At 39.7% G+C, this 17,764-nt stretch overlaps 1 protein-coding gene across 5 annotated transcripts in view; it reads left to right on the top strand.

The window, feature by feature from the left end:
* The first annotated feature begins 405 nt into the window (after positions 1-405).
* Positions 406-17,764, top strand: part of PDS5B (PDS5 cohesin associated factor B) — a 196,883-nt gene continuing 179,524 nt past the window's right edge. For all 5 annotated transcript variants that reach the window (XM_022574627.2, XM_022574626.2, XM_089899278.1 and 2 more), the window contains exon 1: positions 406-485. The gene's annotated coding sequence lies outside the window, so the exon portion shown is untranslated. The remainder of the gene's footprint in view (positions 486-17,764) is intronic.

Here is a 17,764-nt window from a genome sequence, read left to right as displayed (position 1 = left end):
AACTTTTATCCATAAGGCTAGAGATATATAACAATTTATGTGGTTTTCGGCAAAAGTCAAGGAAGCGAGAAAGCATTGACAGCTGCCGGTCTCGCCGCCACCGCGGCTACAGCGGCGGCGTGCCCGTGTGGCTGCGTGCGCGCGCGACGGGCGGGGCGGGGCGGAGCGGAGGCGGGCACGCGCGCGCGCACGGGGCGGGGCGGAAGGGAGTTGGGCGGAGGGGCCGGCGCGCGCGCGAGGCTGTCCGGTCGGCAGGGGGCGCTGCGCACCCACGCGGCGCTCTGCCTGCCCCCGGGTGCCGTCCGCGGCGGTTCGATTGGAGCAGCCGCCGAATAGCGCTTGGCGCCATTTTGAAGCGGAGAGGAGGAGGAACGGCCGGGCTGGCTGCGGAAGGGGAGGGGGGGGAGGAGGCGATTGGATGCGGCGGCGGCGGCGGATCCCGGAGAGCAGCGGAGTGAGAGGAGTAGCGAGTCGGCCACCCGGAGGTAGGAATCAATTCAGTTAACGGGAAGAAAATGTCTCTTCCCTCTGGTCGCCGCGCTCCATTTTTCAGCGCCCGCCACCGCGGCTGAGTCTGTGGCGGGGCTCAAGCGCCGCCCGCCTGCCAGCCGAGACTCGCCTCCCGGCATCGGGGGCTGCAGCCGCTGGCTGCCTGGCGGCGGCGGGGCCGGGAGGAGTAGGGCGCGGGCCGGGGGCGTGGGCCGGGTTCTGCGGTGGGGGTGGGGAGGGCCCCACGGCCGGCGCGCTCCCTCCACGCCGCGGACTCAGCCGCAGCCTCTGGAAATTAAACTTGCCGCCCTGGCAGGGCTGGGGCGCCCGCGGCGACGAGGGCGGCGGGCGGCGGGCGGTGACCTTGCGCGCTGCCGGGGGTCCGCGCCGGCTGCCCGCCGCCCCGCCGCCCGCGCCCCGCCGCCCCTCCCCCAGCGCCCGGCAGCCCGGCGGCTGTTTCCCGGGCGGCAGGCGGGCGGCGCGGCGCTCCTGTTGAATCCTCCCGCGGGCGGGTTTTCCCCTTTCCGGGCGAGGGGCGGGGAGCGCGGGTCGGGGCTGACCTCGGGGCGGTGTGCGGGCCTCGGCGCCCTCGCCCCCGCCGCTGGGTCGCCCACGCCGCGCAGCCTCCGCTCCGGGCGACGACAACGGGCCGACAGAGTGACATTTTTATCCTGTTACTTGCCAGTCGCGGGAGATAAAGCGCGCCTACCGCGCCTCTTGGAGCTGGTGTTGGAGGCACCCGAGGACCTAGTTGAGGAAGAGTCCAGCACGGGCTGGAGTGGCTTCTCCCGGGCCACCACTGAGTTCTAGCTTTCCTTTCGGAATCCTCGGAGTCGGAGCGACCATGCAAACGGTGTGCAGCTGTACAGTTGACATTTTTGCAGTCTCTTATCTTAGTGACACCTGAAAAGTTTCTGGTCGAGAGGAAACGCTTGTTTGTGGTTTCTTGCTGCTGTTGCCTTTTGGTATACACGTTAAAGCTACGCTAAGCCGCGGTACAGTTATTCGAGGGAATGAGTCTGAACCCTGAAACGCTGCACCTCGTCGGCTTCAGAGTTGCCTGTTCCTGCGTTCCTTCGCGGCCGGTGTAAACTCGGGGTAGGGTTTGAAAGAGCAGGTCCCTGCCTACTTGACACGTTTAGGCATCCTAACCAACCCCCGAAAGGGATTCCTTTATTTGATTTTGAAGGACGTGCTTTGAACGCTCTTCTCACACTTCTGTTATGAAATGATGGATGGGCAGTACTGTCCTGAACGACCCTACCCAACCCTGTTTGTTAAACCGTTTAGGAGACTGTGGATGTAGCCTTTACGTTCGAAGGTTGGTCTGCGGTCTTGAGTGAGTTTTGGAGGTCTTCTACTGTCTTCCTAATAACTTCTAAAAGTTCAAGTGTGTTTATATATGAGGCGAGCTGTAAGTCATAATTATTTAAAACTTGAATGGCAGTATAATCATTGTTCTCAACACATGTAGATGAAGTTCCAAGATAGAGCATTTTCTATACTTACGTAAGCAGTAGTCAAGTAAAATAGTTAAAGGCACAAAAATGGTATTAAGCAAAATGTGGGCTAGAAAGGACACTTATTTATGCAGTACATATGTCGGAGATGTTAGCAATTTTAGACAATAAGATGAGCATTCCTCTGGTGTGTGCAGGTCAGTTTGTGGAACGATTAATCTGCTATCGTCTGGTGATAGCAGAAAACCTAATTAAAATTTATAGTGATGAACATGTAGGTGACAGTTTCAACATGGAACTTCTTATAGAAAGGTAGATTTATTTTGAAAACCTTAACTGTAAAAAAAAAATTGAGAACATTATTCTTTAAAAAAAAAACCTTAAATGAGAACATTATTCTTTCAAAATAAATGTACGAATGTATATAGAAAAGGTGCACATTAGATATTCTTTGATTACTGAAATAGTAATTTTTTGTGTGTGCTTTTTTGATGGTTTAAAAAATTATACTCTGGGTTTTACTTGAATGTGTGAATATTTTAAATGACAAGGTAGTGTTTGTATTGGCCTTTATTTTTTCTTAAAGAACTTTTGTGCCCTTTCTTATTTTCTCCTTTTTTGTTGAGGTTGATTCTCCTTGTATTAACTTTGTTTTTTTACAGTGGCTTTTGTACTCTTCCTGTCACTTTCATTCTTGTCTGGTTATGTCTTTTTCCTCACTTTTCCCAAGAATTAGAGGAGGTAACGTGGTGAAGATAGTGATCCTTGCTGTCGTGGAATGTTTTGTACTAAGCGTATTTGACAAGTAGTTCTACTGAGTTGGCTGTTGGATAAAAGTTTTAATTTCTAAATTTACTTTAAAATGGTTTGCAACTTTAATGGATACAAAGAGTCATGTTTTGAGGACCAGGCTTTGTCAATAATTTGTTAAGCCTAAAATAAAGTGATACGCTGTATTAGACAGGGCTTACCCTGGTGAAGACTGAATGGTACCCAAAACTTTGTGTAGAGGGGAGTATTTTGGGAGATTGTGTTCTTTCTGCTTCTCCCTCTTGGAGATTAGGATTGTCCTGTGGCTTCTTCAGTGCTACTTCTTTTGATCGTGTGTGCCTAGAACTAACAGGAGAGCTCACTGATTTCGCTTGGATGACAAGTACTGTATATAATCTATGTTAGAAAAGAATAAATTTGTATTTCCTTTATTAGTGTTAGAGAGCTATAAGGAAATTTAGATGATCTCCAACTCACTCATTATATGCATGAGAAATTAGGTTCAGATTGTAACTTGATTGATTTATTCAAAGTCACAGTCATATTCTTGTGGAATTGAGGCAGCCCTTACATCTCCTGGAGGCTTAGAAGTATCCACGTGGTCTGTATTGTTTTATTCAGGACTTAAGCAATATTTAAAATTATTGCCAGGTAGCATATTATTCTCTTTCTCCTTTCCCCCCTTTTTTTTCATTCAACCAAGAAAGTTTCGAGGTTAACCATCTGTTTCAGAGTCTGGTTTTAATAATTTCTATCCAGGATTCGGTCCACTTAAATTGTCTCAGAAGATAACCTCTTGCATGTCTCTGTCTCCTGGAGTTGCTTGATCTTTCATTGTGTAACAATACTTGACAAGGCATTTATTTATTCTTTGTAAGCCGGGGTAATTTGGAAGTTAGTGTTGAACTTTATTTTGTTATAAGATGCATGTGTGCATGAATGTGTTATTTTTTTATTTTTTACTTTCTCTTTTTTTACTTTTAAACTCAATTTGCTACACAAGTCATTTGCTTCCAGTTACAGTAGGTGTTTGGAGAAAATTGTATTTGGTTTGAGTATTCCTGTTTGGAAATGTTAAAAATTCCAAAAATACTTAGTCTAACAATAAACCCAGTAATTTCTCTGAGAATATATTTACTTTTTAAGTTCATTTAAGACGTTGCCAAATGGTTCAAAATTGTGCTTCCTTGGAGTGTAGAGGTCAGCTCTTCCTCACACTGTACTGTCATGAACCACCTGATTATAACCATTTTCCCCAATACTTAAAAAGGTTTTATAACTCTTTCTCACTGATTAGTTCAAAATTAAGGATAAGTTTGCTGTAATTGTTTCAGTTGATAGGGGTGATCATGCTCAGTGAGAAAATCGTGAAGATTAAAGTCAGATTAGTTAAATTTAGTTGTTTAAACCTTAAAGCCATTACTCTGAGATGTTTAAAAATATCCATGATAGTTATTGTGCTCTAATGATTAGACATCAGTGATAAGCAGTAATTAGAAATACTTGGTTTAGCTGTGTAAAACTTATAAGTCAGCTAAGGGGAGTGGAGGAAAGACTGATAAGCGGGAAGCTAATTTGAGGCATCTTTAAAGGACCATGATCTAGAAGTACTCCACTAACTTGCTTCCCTTTGACAGAGATTGCTCTGACCTGATTCAGTTAAAATGAACAAATACTAAGCTTCGTATATATACTGTACCATGGATGATGTAATAAACAGGACAGAGACTCTGCCCTATAGAAGTTTCGAGTGGTGGTTTGCCACTTGCACCAAGGTGATGAGAGCTGAGAAAAACCAGAGTAGGATCCCTGCTGTTAAGTGATTCTACCAGGGCCAGGCCTTCCTCCCTCTTCAGTGACAGTTGAGGTTGCTCTTTATGTGGGAGAGTGAAGGAGGGGACATTATGACCACAAGCATTGTCTCTCTCTTGGAGAGAATGGTTAGGGGGCCCAAAAGGAAACAAGAGTTTGTGGTTCCCTGGGCAGTGTAGGGATTCTTTTTCCCTTTCATCTCAGAGGTGGTTTTAGAGAAGTAAGGGAAGAGATTTTTAAAGAAAAGTCCCAGATATATATCCAAAGTGTATTTACAGAATGCATCCCTAAGTAGTTGAAATTCCGCCAGGCAATTTCAGTTAACCTTCAGATACTGGGATGGGGGTTGGGGTGCGTATGGAGAGTTGGTAGTGAGAGTTGTTAAGGTTGGCGGGAACAGAGTACTTTAAAGAACTATATTTTAAGTTAAAAGTTATACATGTATATGATAAGGAAATTCTTGTGGTACAGAAAATAAAAATAAAAGCTACTTTATCTCTTCCCCCTAAAAGGTAATCCACTGTTAACAGTTTTCAGAAAATTTACTTTTCAAAGAATTTATGCAAATAGTATTATACTTACTGCTTTTTTTTGTTGTTGTTAAAAGCTATATTGTTTACTTTTTTCCTGAAATTTACTTTTTTCTGTAGTTGATGTCATGTAGCTCTTCTCATATTGGCACATATAGATCAACATAATTTAAACAATGATTAGAGTATTAATATGCATGTGTCACCACAGTTTATTCTGACTCCTTTTGAGTGGTATGTAGGTTGTAACTACTTACACAAACCGACAGTATATGACTATGACTGTTACATGTTTGCCAACATTGGGCCTTATTAAACTTTATGCCTTTTGCCGATTTGATATGTGAAGTTTGTATCTTGTTTTGGGTTTGCATTTTGTTGATTATGAGGAGGGGAAAACATTTTTGTATGCTTATTGGGCAGAGGTTACTTGCAGCGCACACTGTAGATTGAGTAGATTAAGTTATCTGTGCACCCCTCCCCCCCCCATCTAAAATGGTTTGAGGGAGATGGAACTTTTAGAGAGAAACAAGGTTTCAGAGCCCGTGGCACGTTGAGGGGGAGCAGTGCTCTGAATGGAGAGGCTGCAGTGCTAGACTTTGAACAATAACCAGAGGTTAAGTATTGAAAGCCCTTAACTTGGTCTTAATGGAAGATTATATAAAGGCAGGAAGGGAGATTTGAGAGTCAGGGCAAGTAATTTCATATAGGGTAAGCTCTATCTCCTACTGTCTGCTTGTCCTGTCTCACCACTCCCCCCTTGTGCCCCAACTGTCATTTCATTTTTATTTATACTTCCCTGGTGGGGTGGCAACCTTGACTTTGATATTTCAGTTCTTCCAGAGATGAGGAACACTTAGTTTTTATTATAAGGGAAACTGATTTTTCTTCAAACCAAAGGGAGCAGTTCTCATTTCTAATGTTCTTTAGATCTATTTTCTGATCTTTAGTAGTCCCTCTTTATAGTTGATATTCTGCTAGTTTCAGGGGCATTACATGCTGACCTGTGCAGAAGTTGGCATGACTGCATGAGCTTTGTTCCTATTTAATCCCTACATGCTGCCCCCACCCCAGCTTCACATTTTTTTTTTTAATGAAATAAGTTTTTTTTCTTAGTAGGCTTGGGAGGCAATTGATTTAAAAGGCTCTTCTCTGTTACCACCTATCCCAACCCCCCGCAAATGGTAAGTATGTAGAGATGTGTTAATTAGCTTGATTGTGGTGATCTTTTCACAGTGCATACATATATCAAAAGACAAGCTGTATACCTTAAATATCTACATTTTTATGTGTCAAAGATGTCTCAGTAAAGCTGGTTAAAAAAAAGTTTTTGTCTCCAGTTATTAGATACACGAGTTAATATCAAATGGCTGGCCCTTTTTCAACTTTACCTTTAGTCTAGGCCAGTGGCTCTCAAATGGGGGTGATTTTGAACACCGCTTCCTTCCCCAGCACCTCGCCCAAGGACCTTTGGCAATGCCTGGAGACATTTTGGTTGTCACAACTGGGGGTGGGGGAGGGGGGCGGGAAGAGTGGTGCTACTGGCATCTAGTGAGTAGAGGCAGGGATGCTGCTAAACATCTTACAATGTGTGGGGCAGCCCTCCACAACAAAAAATTATCTGGCCTAAAATGTCTCTTTTGCCAAGAAACCCTGGATTCAGCAGACCTAGTCCAGGAAGCTCCCAGCTCAGGTGAATTAGGCCTGCCCACCAACTTTGATGATAGCAGTCAAGCAGTAGTAATGTTTCATGTAGTCTTATGCTCAGAATGGAAAGCTTTGAAATATAGATCTTGAGTACATTTTTCCCCTCCTCTGTCTCTTTGGTCCCTTTCTTTTCAGCGTTTTTCTTTCCTTCTCCTCTACCTTCATGGTGTAACATAATTAGGTCAAGGCTTTGCAGTCCTACGTGGAGTTTGGAAGGTCACTAGCATTGAAGACTTGAACAGCAGTAGGAACATATTTAGGCATTTGATATGATGCTTGATAAGTGAAGTCCTTTGCTGAGGAAAGCAGAAGAGCGTGGCGGCTAAGCATATAGACATAGAGTCAAGACTGCTTGGGTTTTTATCCTCCCTCCATCACTAGCTAGTTGTGTCACCGTGGATAAATTACCTAATTGCCAAGCCTCAGTTTCTTAAATCTGTGAAGTGGGGAATAATAGCAGGTATCTCATTTTTAAAATCAGCTTTATTGAGATATAATTCACATTCCATACAGTTCACCTATTGAAACTGTGCAACTCATCAACTTCTAGTACATTCGCAGGTGTGTGCAACCAGCACCACAATCTGCTCTTAGAATCTGTCTCTTATAAAAGAAACCCTAAAGCCATTAGCTGTCACTTCCAGTCACCCCTTAAATTAGTTTTTGATATAAGGCAGGCCAGATGCTTCCCTTGGTGACAAGTACGTAAGTACTTAATAGAAAACTATAACTTGGGGCAGGGAGACTCTATTTGTGGCAGGTCCATTCACAACACTTTAGAGAAGGCAAAGATGGATATTTGTTGAATGGATATTTGCATGCTATACTATGTAAGGAAATTGTGCTCAGAGATATAAAGGTGAAAGATACACCTTTATTTAAGAGATCTATATTCAAGTGGGAAGAAGGAGACTTGGTATCACAAAATACCAGTTATACCAGTTATAATTGTAAAATAATTATAAAACGAGGCAGAATAAAGTGCTTTTGGGAAGGTGTAAACAACATACTTGAAATTGGAAATTTGTTAAAGGGAGATTAATTACTTAGGTTAAGAGTGTAGGAACCATGAAAAACTTCTTAAAGGAGGGACCATTTTGGCCAAGTCTTAGATGATAAAATATGGTACTCTGGCTCTGTGAAGAGCCCTTGAAGAATGCTGTGCTTTTTTGAGGTATTGGTGGTATTCCCATCTTTTTTTTTTTTTTTGCTGCCTCATGCTGCTGCCAAATGGTTGCCTCTGGTAGCTACACCTGCACCCTTTTTTAAAAAAAATTATTTATTTACTTTTTGCCACACCTCGAGGCTTGAGGGACCTTAGTTCCTGGACCAGGGATCCAACCCGGGCCCTCGGCAGTGAAAGCACCAAGTCCTAACCACTGGACAGCTGGGGAATTCTCACCCGCACCCTTTTTTGATGTTTCTAATCTGTTGTGAACTTGGGAAGTTATCTAAATGTAACAAATAAATAAGCTTTTAGTGAGAGCCTGGTGTCTGTGAGAAAAGGGTATGATTATGTGGCCTTATGCTGTCACTTTGAGTTAGTTGCCTTTTTAGTTTTATTCTCTGGGTTAATTGGGTTTACAGAATAAATAATTCCTAGGTAAATTAGGCTCATATAAAATGTTTTCCCTTTTTTTCCTCCAAGGCTTCTGCTAACAGCCATATCCCTAACGTTTCTTCTCAATTTCCTATCTTTTTCTCATATGCCATCAGACACGACACTTCCAGTACATGTCCAAAACTGAGCTGCCTTCCTTTATCCTTTAACATCTGCATTGGTTAATACAATTTTTTTTTTAAGTTGAATGGCTAGGTTTGTCATCAAGTCAGCAACTTGGGTGTCATCTTGATCTCTCTGTCTCCTTTACTTCTCAAATCAAATGAGTTAACAAATCCTGTTGATTCTGATGCAGTAGTTCAAAGTTTTTTTTTTTTTTTTAACACTATCTGCACAGTAATACTTCAAAAGTAAAAAACCAAAAAGAGAAAAAAGTCTCTTTTCCATACCCTTCCTCATCTGTAAAATTCCCAGACTCCTCTACAATAGCTTACTAGTATTATTGGGTTTTTTATATATCCTTCTGGGGGTTTAAAAAATACAACCCTGTACAAGTATATGTATCCCACCCCACGCCTCCCCTCACCCCAACACATGTTTTACACTAATGTTGGAAACTTTAACTGCTTTGCCTTTTATTTATTTATTTATGTCACTTAACAGTATACCCTGGAGATCTTTCTGTATTAGTATATAAAGTGCTAGTATGTGTGCTCTCTTTCTCAACAGCTGCAGAGTGTTCATTTATGGACCGTAATTTAACTAGCCCACTGATGGACAGTTAAATTGTTTCCAGTTCTTGCTATTATAAAAATACTGCATGAACAACCTTGTACATATATCATCTTGTACACATGCAAGTGTGTCTAGATTAACTTCCTAGAAGTGGAATTGTTGGGTCAAAGAATAAAGCGGATACAATTTTGATAGATACTGTTAAGTTGTCCTTCATGAGGGTTGTAGGATATAATTTTGATAGATATAGTTCCGTTGTCCTTCGTGAGGGTTGTCACAGTAATGTATACACGAGAGTAGTTGTTTTCCTATAGCCTTGCCGCAACAGCATACAATGATACTTTTTGGATTTTTGCCAATATGATAGGTGAAAAATGGTACCTCAGTGTAGTTTTAATTTACATTTCTCTTTTTTTTAAAAACATCTTTATTGGAGTATAATTGCTTTACAATGGTGTGTTAGTTTTTGCTGTTTAGCAAAGTGAATCAGTTATACATATACATATATCCCCATACCCCCTCCCTCTTGTGTCTCCCTCCCACCCTCCCTATCCCACCCCTCTAGGTGGTCACAGAGCACCGAGCTGATCTCCCTGTGCGACTGCTTCCCACTAGCTATCTATTTTACATTTGGTTGTGTATATATGTCAGTGCCACTCTCTCACTTCTTCCCAGCTTACCCTTCCCCCTCCCTGTGTGCTCAAGTCCATTCTCTACATCTGCGTCATTATTCCTGTCCTGTCCCTAGGTTCTTCATAACCATTTTTTTTTTTTAGATTCCATATATATGTTAGCATATGGTATTTGTTTTTCTCTTTCTGACTTACTTCACTCTGTATGACAGGACAGACTCTAGGTCCATCCACCTCAATACAAATAACTCAATTTCATTTCTTTTTATGGTTGAGTAATATTCCATTGTATATATGGGCCACAGCTTCTTTATCCATTCGTCTGTCAGTGGACACTTAGGTTGCTTCCATGTCCTGGCTATTGTAAATAGTGCTTCAGTGAACATGGTGGTACATGACTCTTTTTGAATTATGGTTTTCTCAGGGTATATGCCCAGGAGTGGGATTGCTGGATCATATGGTAGTTTTATTTTTAGTTTTTTAAGGAAGCTCCATACTGTTCTCCATAGTGGCTGTATCAATTTACATTCCCACCAACAGTGCTAGAGGGTTCCCTTTTCTCCACACCCTCTCTAGCATTTACTGTTTGTAGACATTTTGATGATGGCCATTCTGACCGGTGTGCGGTGATACCTCATTGTAGTTTTGATTTGCATTTCTCTAATGATTAGTGATATTGAGCATCCTTTCATGTGTTTGTTGGCAATCTGTATACCTTCTTTGGAGAAATGTCTATTTAAGTCTTCTGCCCATTTTTGGATTGGGTTGTTTGTGTTTTTGACATTGAGCTGCATGAGCTGCTTGTAAATTTTGGAGATTAATCCTTTGTCAGTTGCTTCATTTGCAAATATTTTCTCCCATTCTGTGGGTTGTCTTTTCGTCTTGTTTATGGTTTCCTTGGCTGTGCAAAAGCTTTGAAGTTTCATTAGGTCCCATTTGTTTATTTTTGCTTTTATTTCCATTTCTCTAGGAGGTGGGTCAAAAAGGATCTTGCTGTGATTTATGTCATTACATTTCTCTTATGAGTGAAGATGAGTATCCTTTCATATGTTTGGGCCATTTTGATCATTCTGTTTTTTTTCTGTGAACAGTCTGATTTTAATTTTCACTCATTTTCCTGTCCATTTTGGGGGTTCTTGAATTTCTCTTCAGTCCATGTGCGGCGGTTGGTTTACTAAAAGGAAACATGACTTGCTTGTTGCAGGTGCCTTCTTACAGGTAGCTCTGCTTCCATTTTTCACTCTCTTTTAGGCTTTCTCTCACACTGTTAGCAGAGTGATACTTGTAGTTGCAGATTTGTATGTGTCCTTCCCTTGCTTAAAGCTGTTCAGTGGCTCTTCACTGCCTGTATAATGCAAATGCCTTAACATTAGAATGGTACCTACCTACCTTGCTGGCATTTCCTTTTTTTCCATAGGTTCTCCAAACTCCAAAAACACTGAACTGCTCCTAGCTCCCTGTTGTTTTAGACTCTTTGCCTCTGTGTCTTTGCACGTGGTATTTCTCTGCTTATAATGATCCATTCCTGCTTGTCTGCATGTCCGAAGTCCTACTTTTCATGCTTCACCTAACGAAAAGGCTTTTCTGTTACCTAACTCTTCTTTCAGGCAGTGTATGGTGCCCTTTTCTCCTTCTCACAAGTCCCTGTGTATATCTTTTTTCTTTTAACTAATTAATTTTTATTTTTGGCTGTGTTGGGTCTTCGTTGGGGTGCACGGGCTTCTCTTCTCTGTGGTGGCTTCTCTTTGTTGCGGAGCATGGGCTCTAGGCACGGGCTCAGTAGTTGTGGCTTGAGGGCTCTAGAGCACAGGTTCAGTAGTTGTGGCTCGAGGGCTTAGTTGCTCCGTGGCATGTGGGATCTTCTCGGACCAGGGCTTGAACCTGTGTCCCCTGCATTGGCAGGAGGATTCTTAACCACTGCGTCACCAGGGAAGTCCCCCCTGTGTATATCTTTATAATGTAAACCCTCACATTGTGTATTGTTATTGTGTATTTCCTTGCTTTAGATTGTTATCCTCTTGAGGCATGGACTTAACAGTTATTTTGTAAGCAAGCATCATGTTTGGCACATAGTAGATGAGTAACAATTACCGATAACCCATAAATGTGTGTATATATATATATATATATATACACACACTAAATATATATGTGGACAACCCAAGACAAAGAAAAAATGGAAAATTAATACTATGAGCTCAAATTTGTTTTTAAAATTTGTTTTTATTTATTTATATTGAGATGTAAATTAAATACAATAAAATGTACAGATTTTAGCTGTTCACTTTTAGTTGTGACAGTTATACCCGTGTAACTGATAACCAAAAGATGATAAAGAACATTCTCATCACCCCAGAAAGTTTAATGGTTGCCCTTTCCATTCCGTTCTCCTCTCTCCCAAGCACTGTGATTTCTAACAATGTAGATTATTTTGTTTGGTCATCATACAGTGTGTGCTTTTTTGCATCTAGCTTCTTCTGCTTAACATATATTTCCAGATGCATCTATGAGGTTGGATGTGTCAGAGTTCTTTTTATTGCTGAGTAGTATTTTGTTAGATGAATATACCAGAGTTTATCTTTTCTTCTGTTGATGGATATTTGAGTTGTTTCCAGTTTCTTATTGTTAAGAATAAGGCCTGCAGGGATCTTCTTGCAAACATGTGTTTTCATTTCTCTTGAGTAAATGCCTAGGATTGGAATTGCTGGTTCACAGGCAGATGTGTGTTTTACTATATAAAAAACTGCTGTGTAGTTATTCAGTTTTCTCTGACATACTCTCACTGTGACTCTGTGTTAGTTCTAGTTGCTCTACATCCTTGCCAGCATTTGCATGATCATTTGTTAAATTTTAGCTATTTAGTGGAAGTGAAATGGTATCTTGTGTTATTTTGGATTTCCTTGCGACCTAATGATGTTTCATATGGTTATTGACAATTGTCAGTAATTAGTGTATTTTCTTTTGTGGAATATCCTTGTTTTTTGCACATTAAAAAAAAATTGGTTATCTTTTTATTATCGATGTGTAAGAATTCTTAATATAGTCTGGATATGTTTTTTGTCACATCAATGCATTGAGAGTATTTTCTCCCAGTTTGTAAGTTTTTGTTTTCCTTAACAGTGTATTTCGATAAGCTAAAGTTTTTAATTTTGATGAAGTTCAATTAATCAGTTTTTTTCTTTAATAGATTAGAGTTTTAAGAAGCTTTTGCCTGCTCCCAAGTCTTGAAATAATTTCCCTTGTTTTCTTTTACAAGTTTCATAGGTATTGAGGTTCATTTTTTACAAATGCATTTATCCAATCCCAACACCATTGTTTGAAAAATTTTGTTTTCTTTTCTGGACTGAACTGCCTTTGTGTTTTTGTCCAGGAATGTTTTTATTTATTTGTTTATTTATTTATTTTTGGCTGTGTTGGGTCTTCGTTTCTGTGTGTGGGCTTTCTCTTGTTGCAGCGAGCGGGGGCCACTCTCCATCACGGTGCGCGGGCCTCTCACTGTTGCGGCCTCTCATTGCGGAGCACAAGCTCCAGACACCCAGGCTCAGTAGTTCTGGCTCACAGGCTTAGTTGCTCCGCGGCATGTGGGTTCTTCCCAGACCAGGGCTCGAACCCGTGTCCCCTGCATTGGCAGGCAGATTCTCAACCACTGCGCCACCAGGGAAGCCCTGTCCAGGAATGTTTAAACACATATATGTATGGATCTGTTTCTGGACTTTCTTGTTTCTTTGATCTAATTGTTTCTTCTCTGCTAGTATCATACTGTCTCTATCACCTTAAGTCTTGGAGTCAAATAGTGTGAATCCTCTAATATTGTTTGGCCAGTCTAGTTCCTTTGTGTTTCCATATAAATTTTAAAATCAGTTTGTCAATTTCTACAAAAAAAAAAAAGAACCTTTTGGGATTTTGATTGGGATTGTGTTTCTCTATAAAATATTTAGGGAGAACTGACCTATAACAATATGGAATTTGGTAGTCAGCCTTTAACATGCTTCCCATTGATCTCTGCCTGGTTGTATTTGTATCCTTTTGTAGTCACCTTGCACATTATATTAGGGTTGGTCTGTGTAACCAATATAATATGGTTGAAGTCACTTCTGAAATTAGGTTGTAAAAGGCACAGTGGCTTGTGTATTAGTCTTTCTCTCTCATCAGTCACTCTAGGAGAAAACAGCCACCATGTTGTAGAGAGGCCCATTGTCAAGCCTGTGAAGGAGCTGAGATTTTACCCTACTTGCAAGCTAACAAGTTAGCCTACTGCAGTTTCATGGATGCTGATAGAAGACATGAGACTCTTGGGTCTGCGTCGAAAGACAGGTTATTGTCACAGCTATAGTAGTAGCCACGGTACTTTCAGCATTTTTGCACCAGTTCCTCAAGCTCCAAATCACACTTGATGTGAAGAGGGTCAGATGACAACTGCGCATGCAGTGCTTGCATTACAAGAGAGGAATTCCGAACATAGGGAACCTGGATATTTTTTTAATGGGCGGTAAGCATACCTGTTCTTTGCTCTGGAGGAGAGTTTATCTTCCACAACTGTTAACTTTATAAACACTTTTGGGAAGTTAGTTTGGAACAAAGGGCAGTGAGATCCTCAGTTGCAAGATGTGCAGAAAGAAATGCAAGAGACCAGTGGAATATTGTCTCCAGACATCCACATGACAAAGAATTGAGGCCTTCTGCTAGTAGCCTTGAGTGAACTTGGAAGCAGATCCTCAGGCCTTCAGTTGAGTGTAGACCTAACTACAGTTTGCAACCTCATGAGAGACCCTTGAGCCAGACACACCAGGTAAGCTGCTCCTGGATTCCTGACCCTTAGAAACTGTGTGAGAAAATAAATGTTATTTTCAACTGCTGAAGTTTTGGAGTAGTTTGTTACACAGCAGTAGATTATTAGTACAGTTGTTTACCTCTCCTTTTATTTAGGTCATCTTTTTTTTGATATGTACTATAAACAAATTTATATTTACGTATCTATGTATCTGTGCAAGATCTTTACGCCAGCTGAATGAAATAGGTTTTTCAGTATTAATGTTATGTTACTATGTCAATTATGTAATATGATTCTGTTAACATATATACATACAATGTAAAGTAACATTTTAATGTTCTCCGTAGAGATCTTGCAGTTAATTTATTCCTAAAGATTTTTCTTTTTGATGCTATTTTCTAAATTTTATTTTTCTATTTTTTTCTGATAATATATCCAGATACAGTAGTTGTCTTAAAAATTGTGTGTGTATTCTTTGACCTTGCTGAAATTCATTTAGTTCCAATAGTTTTTTTGCAGATTTAGGATTTTCTCTACAAAAACAATCATATCTGTGAATAAGACAGTTTTGTTCTTTTTTCTCCCATCTTTATAAGCTTTTTATTTCTTTGTGATACTTTATTGCACTGTCTAGCATTTTCAATTTAATGTTGAAGAGATGGTGGGAATGGACATTCTTGTTTTATTCCACATCTTAAGGGGAAAACATTGTCTTTAAACGTTAAGTAGAATGTCAGCAGTGATTTTTTTGTAGATTAAAAGAAATCAGATGGAGCGTGTTCCCTTCTATTCCCAGTTTAGTGAGATTTTAATTTTTAAATTATGGATGGGTGTTGAATTTTGCCAAATGTCCCCCCCTTTTTGTATTTATTGAGACGACTCTGGATTTTATGCTTTATTCTGTTATTATGGCGAATTATATTTATTGATTTTTGGAAGTTAAACCAATTTTGCAATCTTGGGTTAATCTCCTTTGGTCATGATGTATTGTCCTTTTATCTGTTTCTGAATTTGGTCAGCTAATATTTTGTTGAGAATTTAAGTGTCTGTGTTCAGTGGGAATATTGGTCTATGATTGCCATTTCTTGTAATGCCTTCTAATAGCATGGTTAGACTAGCCTTCTGAAACCAGGAAATGTTTCCTCTTCTGTTTTCAGAAATAGTTTGTATATGATTGATATAATTTCTTTAACGTTTGGTAACCATCTAGGCATGGAGGTTTTTTTGTGCGTGCGGGAAGATTTTTGGTAACAGGTTTTGTTTCTTTGGTAAATATATGGTTATATGGATTTTCTGTTTTGTCTTTTTCCCCCCAAGCAGTATATCTGTCTCATTTTAAGTTATCAAGCCTTTTGGCAGAAAGAGTATAATTTTCCCTTGTGATCATTTTTATGTCTGTAGGATCTGTAGTGACCCCTCTTTACACTCTTCTTTCCTTGGTCATTCTTGCTACAGGTTTAGCAGTTTTCTTTCCACAGCTTTTGGTTTCAATAATTTAATTGACTTTTGTGCTTATCTTGATAATTTCCTTCACTCTTATTTTCAGTTGGTTTAATTTGTTCTTTTTATCCCCTGGCTTCTTAAGCTGGAAATTTAGGTATTTAATTAGGGAATTTCGATATTTAAATTTAAGACTTTGTTTTTAAATATAAGCACTTAAATTTATAATTTCTCCCACATTTTTATATGTTGTATTTTCATTTTCAGTTTGAAATATTTTCTAATTTCCTTTGTGATTTCTTCTTTGACTCATGGATTTTTTTAGAAGTGTGTTGCTTAATTTTCAAATATTTTGGGTTTTCCTGGATAGCTTATTGAAATTGATTTTTTATGTAATTCTTTTGTAGTCACAGAATATACTCTGTAAGATTTCTGTCTTTTGAAATGTGAGACATATTGTATGGTGTAGTATATAGTCTCATACAATTAAGTTGGTTAGTAGTGTTTTTTAAATCACCTATATCTGAGGTCAGAAAATGTCCTGCAAAGGGCTGTATAGACAATAGTTCAGGTTTTGTGAATTATACTGTTTGTTTTAACTACTTTGCCCTTGTAGTGCAAAAAGCAGCCGTGGCAATATGTAAATGAATGGGCATGGCAGTGTTATAATAAAACTTCATTTACAAAGATGGGCAGAGGTCCTGCAGTTTGCTGACCCCTGATTTATATGCCTGTGGATTGCTTTTTATCCATTTCAGTTGCTGAGAGAGGGGTATTATAGTTTCCAAATATACCTGTGCATTTGTTCATTTCTTCCTGTAACTTTTTCAGCTTTTGCTTCATGTATTTCCTCCATGTAGTTTTCCCCTCAAGCTCTGATATTAGATGCATTCCCATTTAGGATTGTTATGCCTTCTGGATGAGCTGACCTTTTTACCTTCGATAATTCTCTTACTGAAGTTAATTTTTTCTGACTTTACTTATACCAGTTCCCTTATGTTTACTATTTATATTTATGGTGTGTAATTTTTTATTATATGTTTAATGTGATTGTGTCTTTGTTTTTAAAGTGTGTCTCTTATAGACAGCATGTATTTAATGGGTTTCCTTCTCTCCTTCTTCCCTTCCTTCCCTTCCTTCCTCCCTTCCTTCCTCCCTCCCTTCTTTTAATAGTAAATATATCTAATAAACTCTGTCTCTGAGTGGAGGATTTGTTAACTTTACATTTAATGTTATTTATACGGATAAGTTTAATTCTCCCATTTTGCTCTGTGTTTTGTCAGTTTGTCTTCTCTCTTCCTTCTCTTATTGCCTTCTTTTATGTTGGTCAAATTTTGAAAAATATTTTAGATCTTTAATGGGCTTTTTAAACTGTACTGCTTTGTATAAGTGGCTGCTCTAGGGATTACAGTATTCATGATTAACTTTTAAAGTTCATTTAGCATTAACATTATGCCACCTGATGTAAAATGAAAGAACCTTAAAAAGCATAATTACATTTAATCTTTTTGCTATTGGTGTGTTAATTTTTGCTTCAACACAATGCTGTTTTTGCTTTAAATAGTCAGTCGCCTTTTAAAGAATTTAAGGAGAGAAACGAGAGTGTTTTGTATATAACTACATAGTTGTTTCGGATTTTCTTTATATGTGTAGATCTAAGTTTCGCCTGATGTCATTTCCCTTCAGCTTGAATTTCCTTTAACATTGCATAATGTCCCGGTCTAGTGATTAAAGTCTTCAGCTTACGTGTGTATGTGTACACACACACACACACACACACACACACACACCCCCAGATAGAGTAAGTGTATATATTTATGTATATATATGCTTACTCTTATTTTTCAAGAATATTT

This window comes from Delphinapterus leucas, chromosome 18 (genome assembly GCF_059928025.1).
Source record: "Delphinapterus leucas isolate spDelLeu-1000000601 "Yukka" chromosome 18, BTC_Dleu_Yukka2, whole genome shotgun sequence".
NCBI classification, from domain to species: Eukaryota; Metazoa; Chordata; class Mammalia; order Artiodactyla; family Monodontidae; genus Delphinapterus; species Delphinapterus leucas.
The sequence above is the reverse complement of the archived record's forward strand: the minus strand, read 5'-3'. Positions and strand labels throughout refer to the sequence as shown.